This window comes from Cygnus atratus, chromosome 3 (genome assembly GCF_013377495.2).
Source record: "Cygnus atratus isolate AKBS03 ecotype Queensland, Australia chromosome 3, CAtr_DNAZoo_HiC_assembly, whole genome shotgun sequence".
Taxonomy (NCBI): Eukaryota; Metazoa; Chordata; class Aves; order Anseriformes; family Anatidae; genus Cygnus; species Cygnus atratus.
In genome coordinates, this window is record NC_066364.1 from 68,567,024 (window position 1) to 68,577,961 (window position 10,938).

The window sequence follows — 10,938 nt, forward strand, 5'->3', positions numbered from 1 at the left end:
CAGAACATCAAATGTTCTCACTCTGAACTTTCAGGTAGCTATTAAATACAAGACTGGATTTAAAAGAATTTTTCTTTTTTTTTTTTTCTTTTTAATATCACCATAAGGCATGTTTATATACTTGGAGTGGAAACAGTGCGCATTCAGCTGCAATTGATTTCCTGTATGGCAAAATACCTCAGGCATTCAGCTGGCTGGGAACATTACAGAGGCCTCTCACCATTACCAGGTTTTTGGGACTAAGATGCTCTACCCGATGCCTGTTCTTACGCCAGAATAAACAGAATCCCAGCCGGGTGTCCAAGTTAATTTGGTCTAGGGGAACCAAACCATAAACAGGCAAGATTTTAAATTAAAAATCCATTTAAAAAATATTGGTCTACTTTCAACTTAAACAGTAATACAATCAATTCAATCTTGCTAATGCGGCATGATGTTTCATCTCTACTTTCTTTTTAAAGTACAAAAACACCGCTCCATCTGAGAGATGCTTTTTTATTATTATTATTTAAATGAAATATCTACACTTTTCCCCCCCATCCAGTTGCTACATTTACAAAGATAAACACACTCTACATGGAAACTTTACCGATTTTAAAAGGTTGATTTTTTGCCCCATCACTGAGTGACAATTATATTTACAGTTTTATTCACAGCATTTAGTTTTTCTCCATTTGTAACCAAGTACATAGAATAGCCTCCACTAACACTTCTATGAATCTGCAGAAGGGAACATATGAGTAGTCTTACTAGCTTCCTGTGATTAGACTGCAACAGTTGTAACATTCAAATGCCCGACTACCTTCCTGTACCTCAGACTGTAAATTAAGCAAAACCAAAATACAGCATGAGCCGTAATTACCATGCTACTTTCCATTTAGTCTGTGCAAGTTCCCTTATTCTCAAACCCTCCAGAGGCAAAGGACCCCATTTCAATTGCTAGAGAAAGTAGTTTCTTTAAGAACCGTAGACAGAGCCAGACTATCAACACATAAGTAGCAATCACTATGACCATTTAAATACATACACACAAGAGTGTGCGCAGATAAGGAAACCAGGCAAACCTGGAAGAAACCTAAATTTTCTATGGTGGCACTCTAGTTTCATAAAAGTTTCATCCACAACAGCTTCTTAGTTCCCAATTAAAATAATTGACCCAATGCAAAAAGATATTCTCTAAACTCTGGAGCACCCAACAGCTTTTCAAAGCCTTTGGATTGATGACTTCTGGCAGGGTCCTACAGTCGCTTATGAACCAACTGAAGCACAAGCTTTTGGACACTATGGAGAGATCTTCTATCAACCTCCTTTAACTTTTTCAAAACGTTTTCTACAGGTCTTGTCTTTTTCTTTCAGATTTTCCTGTCGTATAGAAAGGTAAATATATTTTTCATTCTGTGAAATTTTTGAACAATTAGGTTGAATATAAGGTTTATTTCTCAAACATCAGTGTAAAAATATAACACACTGTTGCACTAGAAGCACTATCACAAGGAAAACATGTGCATGTCCACTAAAAGAAAGTGATTAACCAAATATATTGTCATTTGTTCTATTAATTCTATTTTATCTGGGGGGAAAAAAAGAAAAAAAGGCATGCTCTAAAATTGCCTTAGCTGTTCCAAAAATACATCATAACTATTAATAAAAAACTTTGTTTTCCGAATCATTTTTAGAAGACACATAGGATTCAAGTTGTTATTAACAGCTATATATAGAAAAGCATGCAAGTATCAGTTTAAGCTAAAAATCTTACTGGAGTGTTAAAAATGTAAAAGAAGCCTTGCACAGGACCCAAGTTAAGCAGAACCTACATTCAGCTATAGAAATCTGAAGAAACTTATATTCAGATATAGTCACATTTAAGTTGATTTGAATGATTTGACTGTAAAACATTCTGCCACCTGGAGATTTCACTGTAACATTAAATGAAAAGTCCAGAAATCAGAAAACTATCTTTCAGAACCCAGTTAAATGAAACTTCTCTTTCTGGGTATACTCCAGAGGCAACCAAAATAACTTTCAGTAACAAGACAGGTGGCTTATTGCTTTTTTCTTGGGATTCTTTAGGAAAGCTGAGGTTAAGATCTCAAAAAGTGACACAAAACCCTTTCGTGCTACACACTAATGGTCCAGGACTGAGGTGCTGACTGAAAGGCTAATATTATCACTGTACTCCAGCAAACTGGCTTCCTCAAACAAATAAATATGGTTTTGAGTCTCAAAATCTCTGCTCTTCAAGGACTTCCCTGTCCTGTTTCTGCTAGGGGAAAAGACAAAAGCAAGTGAAAGCCACCCAACTACGTATCATTGCATTCCACGAACTTACCAGTAGAAGCGACTCAGATCTGCTTTAATTACAAGTATTAAATCATCCCTGCTCTCACCTGGTCCCCAACCATACTAAATTTTATCTCGTATTCAGACAATTCTATCCATAATGCTTGGATAGTATTGTGTATTCAACATAATAAACCATCGTCAATATAGACTATATCATTTTAAAACAAGTACTTGTGCCAAACAATTCCACACAAACCTGACAAGAAAATTACTTGCAGAACTTCACATTTGTTAGACAGCAAACCACTGTGCAGGTTTCATCACCAACAACTACGACTAAACTAAGAATTTATTGGGCATGATTATTATGGAGTTACATGCCAGTACTTATAGCCCAACTTTCCTAGCCAAGGAAAGCAGTTTGCATATTACAGCATCAAGGGAAGGCCACATACTGTAGCACCTTCTTGTTGCATGATGTAACTGTGATGAATGGACAGAAGATCTGCCGCTTCCCAGAGAACCAGATTTATTCCACATGCAATCACCTGAGAGTTTTCCCAGATGTATTAAGCTAATTGCATGAGCTAAGTATATGCAGCCTTCCTACCTCACAGCAGTGAGCAACACAAAGGTGGAGTTGCGTGAGAATGCCAACAGCTAAGAGCGAACCCTTGCCAGAACTCCTACAGATCATTTCTTGCGTGACCTCAAACTGTCCCAAGGAAGGAAGTCAGTGTTTGGCAGGTATGGCATACACAAGTAACTCTGACCCAACTACCAAAACTAATCATCTGCTGATAAGGCTCAATGTTTGTAACTAGCAAACAAGAGAAACCAACCCAGTACACGTTTCTGAAATTGTCAGAAAGCAGGCATAACCAATCCTTTATTAAAAATCAAAAAGGACTCTTCATGCAGCACAGTCATCAATTTAATGAACAAAAGGGGAGAAAAAAAAAACAGAGTGAGCAGACCCCTCATCACTATAACACAGTGGCAATGAAGAGGCATTCAGTCCGTCCTGGCACCCTTATCTCTCTTGAAGCTTCAACAGCTGTGTGATGCACACAGCCAGGGTGGGTAGATGCATCCATCAGGTATGTACAGAAAAGCTATCCCCTAGAGATGAAACACACTGCAAAGCAGCAGATCTTCAGTGACAAAAGCTGACAACCATCTTTCTTATGAAGACATCATGGTTTTGTTTTCCAGAATTCTTCCTTGCAAAGCAGGCACAGCTCCTACCCTATCCAAACAGCATGCAGTGCCATGCGGAAGAAACCTTTTCTCCATGCCCCAGCAGTACGTATCTGATACTTGATATAGCAGGTAGATGTTCGATGATATATTAACGGGTTTCCCTGGAAATCTGGGAGAAACTCACAAGGTTAAGTGAGTGCAAGGTTTGGAGGAGGAGATAGTGGAGAAGATACCATCCTACCACAGAAGAGAACAGACTTCACAACATTGCCGACCTGATAAGGCAAGGATAAAGCTAATTCAGCGAGGAGTGTGGCAAGTTAGCCTGTCTGTCTGCAGGACAGACAGCAAACTTCTCAGGTGGCAGGAGCACAAAATGACCACCATAGATCACATCAGAGATTTATGATTTGTGTCTCATCTAACATGAGGGAGGCTGACAATTACCAGAGAAGACTGAAAGGAAAGATTACAAACATCATACGCTGTTGGTGTGTGAGGGAGGGCAAGCTGTCTCCCCAAATGCATTCATGACTCATTAAAAACACTTTTCCCTCCCATTCAAATAGGCTAAGTCTGCTGATTCTTCAGAGGAATTAGGTGTTTCTGCAACAGACTGAAGTCTATGTTGACATCATTCAGGTATTAAGGTATGACAGCTCTCTGAGCAACACCACAAGGTATGTTATCAGGATAATGAAAAGGAACTGTGAAGTAAACAGTGATGAAGCTTTACAACCTCTGGAGTTGCAGCATGATAATCTCAGCAGCACCAAACCCGCTTGCAAGTGAAATTGATGTTTCCGTTCATATTAACTTGGTTACAGTTTTAAAAGCGAGTAGGAAACTTTGTGCATGCTGAAGTGATAAAGGAGATAACAGACTTGCATAATCACTAATTCTATGTTTCCCTCATCTATTTTCAAAATAATTCTCAAAGAATGAATTGTAATTTCTCCTTTGTATCAATCAATTCCTGTGTTAAGGAACCAAAGCACTGTGTTAGTCTAGATCGAAGTGCCATAGATCAGTGACAGCAGCAGCAACCAAGCAGTTCTGCCACTGTTTATTTCTTATTTCTGAAATGCTTTGGAACCCCATCTATGAACCTGGCCTCACTGTGATATGTAAAACAAATACAAAAGAAAAAAAAAAATGAAAAACAACAAGTTCGTACGGGTAGGTAAGAATCACAACAAAGCTGCAGCAGACACTAGCTAATTTTAGGATACATGGGGGGGAGTGTAAATATTGGTCAATACTTTAAGAAAAGTTATTTTATAGGCAGTTAGCAAAGACAAACTTGCCTGTGTTTACAGATAACTCCACCTAACACGAGTGGAAGCATGGGAGAAAGATTTTGTACATAGTCTGTATCGTTTGTACTAAGAGATAGGGACTATTAATGTGGACTGATTAAAGGCAGAGCCTTTAACCTTGAAACGCACACCCAGATGACAATGCTGAAAAGTTGTCAGCCATGATGGTGAAAGGAAGCTGGCTGTTACACTGTCCCCAGCATTGCTTAGAGCAATCTAAACAACCTTCCCTTCCTAATCTGGGCATCAAGCTTTCATCTACAACAGCTCTGAGTAAGCCACTGGGCAGGTGATTCAACAAGAGGTCCCACAAAACCCTTTTACCCCTGCTCAGTGCTTCCAGTGAGAGGATGCATGCATCCCATCAGCAGAAAACATTAACCGCATGATACAAGTGCCTGGGGCATGATCCTGAAACGTCTGAATGGATAAGAACGCTCAAATACTTCAATGTTAACATTCATTAAGTCAGATTTTAAAACATCTGGGCAGGGCTCACATGCAAGTTTCTACAGAACGCATGCTTACAGGAAGAGGCTTGGCACCACTTGTAGTCTGAAATTCAATGACAGAGCAGCCAAGCAAGACTTATAGGATTCAAAGATAATTAGTACTGTTTAGGAGTCAACTTTGCAAGGGAAACAGCTGCCAGCCCAAGATATACCTGTTGATTACACCCATAAAACGTACGTGTAACTTCCACTGGCATAACCACCCATGGTCCTATGGAGGACTAGGAAGCAGGGCTCCTGGAACTCATACCATGGAAGGAAGAAAGAAACCAAGTCATGAGCATCAAGTTTCTGTCCTAGATAAGATTTTTGAACTCCTGTCTTGCTCTGTATTTTCACAGCAAGGCTCTGCGTCATGATCAGTGAGAACATAGCCAGTGACCACCCCAAATGCAGGTCTTGCAGAAGGCACTCCAGTCTACAGCTGACAGTGGTCTGAAGCAGCCTTTAAGTGCTTGGACAGCTGCTTCTTTCAGGCCTCCTCAGCAGCTTTTCGCTCAATTTCCTTCCCCAGTCCACCCTGACTAGGCCCCTCTTTTCCTGCACCTGCAATCGTGTTTGCAGTTGAATCTATTTTAGGCCAAGTAAGTTCACAAAAGCTCAACTTGGTGAATCAGATAAGGCAGACCTATTTGATACAACAGCCATATATAGAAAAATGTTTTATATCCTTAAAGGGTCTTGAGAAACTGTTAGCGCTATGAGCTAGTTTGTTACACGCACTCTTTTGGAAATGGAATTAACACAAATAGCCTTCTCTGAAATTTCAAGTTATTTATTTAATCCGTTCACATTCACCTCTTGTATTCTTAACCACATGCACAAAAAGTGTACCCAGCACCTCCAATCATAACTGCTGCCACTGCACTGCTGATATAACCGAGACTGACTTTCCTTCTTTACTCGCTCCGCTCCCATTCCCCCCCCTCAGTTCTGCAGTTCCACCCATTTGTTCTCATCTGTGATGTTTTCATCGGGGAATTTCAGTTCTTCTTTCAAAGAGAAGTTCCTGTGCTTTACAGTTAAAACAAAAGAACTGGAAAGTATGAATTTATTAGGTTTAAAACACTAAAATAACTGAAAAATACTACAAGATTAACAGCTAGTAAACCAAACGCACAAGTTTGGGAAGTCTGAGCCATGACTGGGGTTGGGGGAGGGAAGAAAACTGGGTTTGGTGATGCTGCACAGCTCTTCCAAAGGTTTTGGTTCATTTCTAAGAACGAGCAGATTAATCAACAAGTAAACGAGCATCTATTAGAAGTGCTTTGAAAAGCATATTTTATAAAGAGGTGAAAAAAAAAAACAAAAAACACCTATGAGTTCCATGTCATCCCATCCTCTGCATTCTCAGTTTACAAGAATAATGCTTTTTTCCACTCTTTTCCTCATCGCCAGTTCCACAAACTAAAGCTCTCTCTGTAACCACAGCAATGCAGGTTCTCAAAGCTAAGCATTCAGCAACACCTCTGCAAGTCCTTTTGCTACTCCAGACTGTGCTGAGGGCTGCAATAATTCTCTCTTGGTTGGTTTGGTGTCTTTTTTCCCTTCTCCCAACTCTGTAAAATGGAAATGCTGTTTAGAATAAGTAGTAGTAAGACATCTTCATCATCCCCATGAGCAAAAGTTACAGATCATTCTGAGAGGACTGCCACACATAATCACAACTACTCCATATGTATTCAGTAGACATTACATTAACTTTTTTTAAATATGTTTTTACTGTACCTTTTCTAGTTAAGATACCTTTGTGCTGTATTTGGCCCTCTAAGAAATTTAAGTCAATGTAACTTAAAGCCATTAATGTTTCAATAAAATGTGTGTCTTTGTTGTTTTTGCCAGAACAATCATCCCTTTCAACACATGAGTGAATACAAAAGAGAATGGACATCAGAAAAATTCCTTTGTAGTAACTTAGAACTGCCACGGCTTTATAGATGTCAAATCCAAGAAATGCTTCCCAGAGTCCTTTAAATGGGTTCATCACCAAATCGGATGTTTTGATTATTTCCTGACCCAGCGTATCTGACCCTATGCACATGGGGTGCGTGAAAGAGCCATGCTGAGCATCTCCATTTGCCACCCAGCAGCGTGGCCTCTCTCCACTTCGTGACCATGAGGATGGCCAAGAATTGCAGCTCTGGCTTGGCAGGGGAGAGGTTTGGCCCAGCCAAGCAACTGCTGAGGTGGCAACAAGTATGAGGGTAGTAAACAAATAAATGCAAATCATCTCTTCAAGGAGTCTTTGACATACTTTGATACTTTTAGCTTTAGCCTTTTAGATAATAATAATAAATATATATAAAAATCAGGACACACAAGAAGGGTACCAAGAACTCAGTCTGCCCGTTCCAGAGCTTTTCTGCTAAGCACAGTTCATACCAAGTCCTCAAATTCAACAACTTCAGACCCAAAGTATGCCACTGGACAGTTAGCTTGTATTCTCACATCCTGCCCAAGAAAGAGGGAAAACACATTAGCAGATATTCTGAAATCATGAGAGCTCCCAAAAAATGAAGTTCACAATTTGAAGATTTCTAAAGCCACACATCATTAACTTCCACCCTTCACTAAAAAATCAAAACTGTCTTTGCAAGACGTTTTCAAGACTACAGCTTACAAATCAATTTGATTATGCACCCATATTTTCTATTTCTGAAAACCATAAAGTAAAACAACAAGAAAAATGACCCATTAACACCTCGTGTGGCAATCATAACCTGCCTTTGCAGGGGCTACACTCACTCATATGGCCACAGGTCAACGTTGTTTACCTAGCACTCCGCAGACTTGTGGAAAAAAGACAGCATTCCAGTAAATGAACACTTTCAAAATTGAACCATTTTATCAGAGCATCTTGCATCATTCCCATTTGTCAACTTTAGAACATAGAGAAGTAGAGAGTCAAAGCTGAACAGCAAAGCTTCGGGATGAACCAGAGAACAATACCAATATTCACTAAGAGGCTGATCTCGAACTGCCCTCTCATATTTTCAAAACAAGCACCCTATTAACAAATTTTCTAACCTTAGCATAACTCTTATGTTTTCCTCTCAAAGCACCCCCACACATATTGGTGAAGAGCTCTCAAAATTAAGACAGCTGCATGTCACAGGCACCAGAAAGAGTTTTAAATAAATCTCAAAGAAGTTATATGTTGTGCCTTGCCAACCACAGTGAATTACATAGCCAGGAGTTGCTACTGCCAGATTTAGCTTTGTACGAGCTAACAGGATTCCTTTGTAAATTTAGCTAGAGGCACAGGCAACAAACGCTTGTGGAAATTTGAACTGCAGCTCTCAGGCAGCAAAGATTGTTCCCTCCAAGAATGAAACGGTAGCAAAGGAAGACTATTAGCAGGATCCCATTACACAGCTTTCAAAACACCTCTAAGTCATCAGGTTCTCTAGGCAGCATTATAAATACCGAAATTATCAGCAAGCAACATGAAAAGAAAAAAAAAAGCAAGGCCACAGCTGTTTCTGTGTCTCAGTTAATAACTTGGGGGGGGGGGGGGGGGGGGGGAGCCAAGCAAAGATTGTTGGCTGTACGTTCAGCTGGCTTCGAAGTTTGTTTCAGGTCCTCTTCCCTCATGCCCAGAGCACTGTTAGTTGTGAAGGAAGGAAATGAGAGCCTTGGGGTTGTCAACACCGGCTGAGGAATGAGGTCCGAAGGGCTTCCCATTCAGCAAGGAGGACAAGGGCTGTGACACACAGCCTGCAAAGCAGGGGAAGGATGGGGACGGGAGATGGGGAAACACATCCGTGGTTCCGCTGGACACCGGGACACTGCTCTGCCGCCTCTCTCTCCTCTTCCCACCCCAGGATAAACATCCTTGATACTTAATGATAAGACCAATCATACTTTTAACCCCCTCTGGGCCACAGTCATCACATCCCGACGAACGTTGCTTTAAAGCATCAAAACTCTTAGAGACAGTTTCCCCAAAGACACAGGTTTGGCAAAACACCTGTGTAAAACCAGAAAAGCCAAGCAGTTTTTGGTGTGCATTAAAGGGAGCACCTCCTTCCCCACAAACCTCCAAAAAGGACCCGACAAAGCCTTGCGACCTCGCCTAAGCCCGGAGCCCCGCAAGCAGAGCACAGGCGTGCGCCCGATGTCCCCCTTTCTCCCCGCCGGGGCCGGAGGCTGCCCGGGGGCTGGGGTGCCCCCCCAAAAAAACCTTTGGGTGTCCCCCAGCGACCAGCAGCCAGCCGGAGCCCTGCCGAGAGCAGCGCACGGAGAAGCAGGGAGAGGGGCGGGGGGGCGGCTCGCACAAAGGCTGCGGACACAATGGGGGCAGGCGGCGGGGCCGGGGGAAGGGGATGGGGCCGGCCCTGGGGGGGGGGGCTGCGGGCGCCTCAACGACCACCGGGCCCCCCCCCCAACCCAGGGGTCACCCCCCCCCCTCCCGCGCTTACCGGCAGCCCCTCGCCCTCCGGTGCCCCCCTCCCGTTCACACTCGGGGAGCAGTGGCTTCGGCCGGGGGTCTCCCCGTCGGTGCCTCCCCCTCGCAGCGCTCCGCGGCCGTGCCTCGGCTCCCTCCGTGCGCTCCGGCTCCGGGCAGCGGCTTAATCCCCAAACTTCCTCCTCCTCCTCCTCCTCCTCCTCCCGTGCGGGCAGGGGACTCGGCGGAGCTCCCCTCCTCCATGCAGCTCCCGCAGCCCAGCCGCTGCCTCGGCCCCTCCCCGGGGAGGCCCGGCCCGGCCCCGGGCCGCAGCTGACTCCGCTCCCCTTTTCCTCTCCTCCACCCCCCCGGAGGCTGGGGGAGAGAAGAAAGATTAACCGCCTGGACTTACTCCTGGAGCCCGGCCAAGGCGAGCAGTCAAATTACAGCCCCGGGAAGAAGAAGGGAGGAAAAACGAGAGGAAGAGAGAAAAAAATAATAATAATAAAAAAAATCGGCTACCGTTTTCACGCATGGAGCAAGCGCTCCCCTTTCAGCCCCGCCGCCGGCTCCTCTGCGGCACGGCAGGTTTGCCGTTCGCTGCTCCAATGCCCCGTGTCCTTACCAGAGGCTTGGAGCTCCCGTAAATGAGCTAAAACGGCCAAAACGTGCAAGAGGCAGGTCAGCGCCGAAATACGGCCCGTAAAAAGCAAATTCAGAGAGGTTTTGGAGATTACATCTGCCCCCCCGCCAGTCTGCATGGCCACTTTCTGTGAGAAGGTGAGCCCGAGCTACCTTTAAATTACAGCTTGTGAAGGTTGTGTAAGACATGCACTAAGAAAGAAGCTGCTTAAATAAATCCTGAATTCTTCATACACTCAGCTGTCCCCAACCTTCTGGCCCCTAACAAAATACACGTTTTCTTGTAAAAACCTTGCTCTGGGCTTTGCATTGCCCTGTTGCTTTTGTTCTATAGCCCAGTCTCTCCCTCCACTCGTGATAATACAGAGCACATGGGGTGTGAGGCAATTTGGGAGGTTAGAATAGCTCAACGTTTTAAGATGTCAAAACAAGTAATTACAGCAGTAACTCAGTAAACCAGGAAGTTTCGGCGTTTGCCCTCATCTTACCTGTTCCCATTAGATTCCTTCAAAAAACTGCTCTTGCAAGGTCTGTTCCTGTCCCATTAATTTAAAAGCTCAGAGCTGCTTCCCAACATCCACACGGCGTATGT

General features: G+C 43.3%; 1 protein-coding gene across 2 annotated transcripts in view; it reads right to left on the reverse strand.

Annotated features, from left to right (window-relative positions):
• Positions 1-10,022, reverse strand: part of PLEKHG1 (pleckstrin homology and RhoGEF domain containing G1) — a 141,071-nt gene extending 131,049 nt beyond the window's left edge. For both annotated transcript variants that reach the window (XM_035538962.2, XM_035538961.2), the window contains exon 1: positions 9,739-10,022. The gene's annotated coding sequence lies outside the window, so the exon portion shown is untranslated. The remainder of the gene's footprint in view (positions 1-9,738) is intronic.
• Between the last annotated feature and the right edge of the window lie 916 nt (positions 10,023-10,938).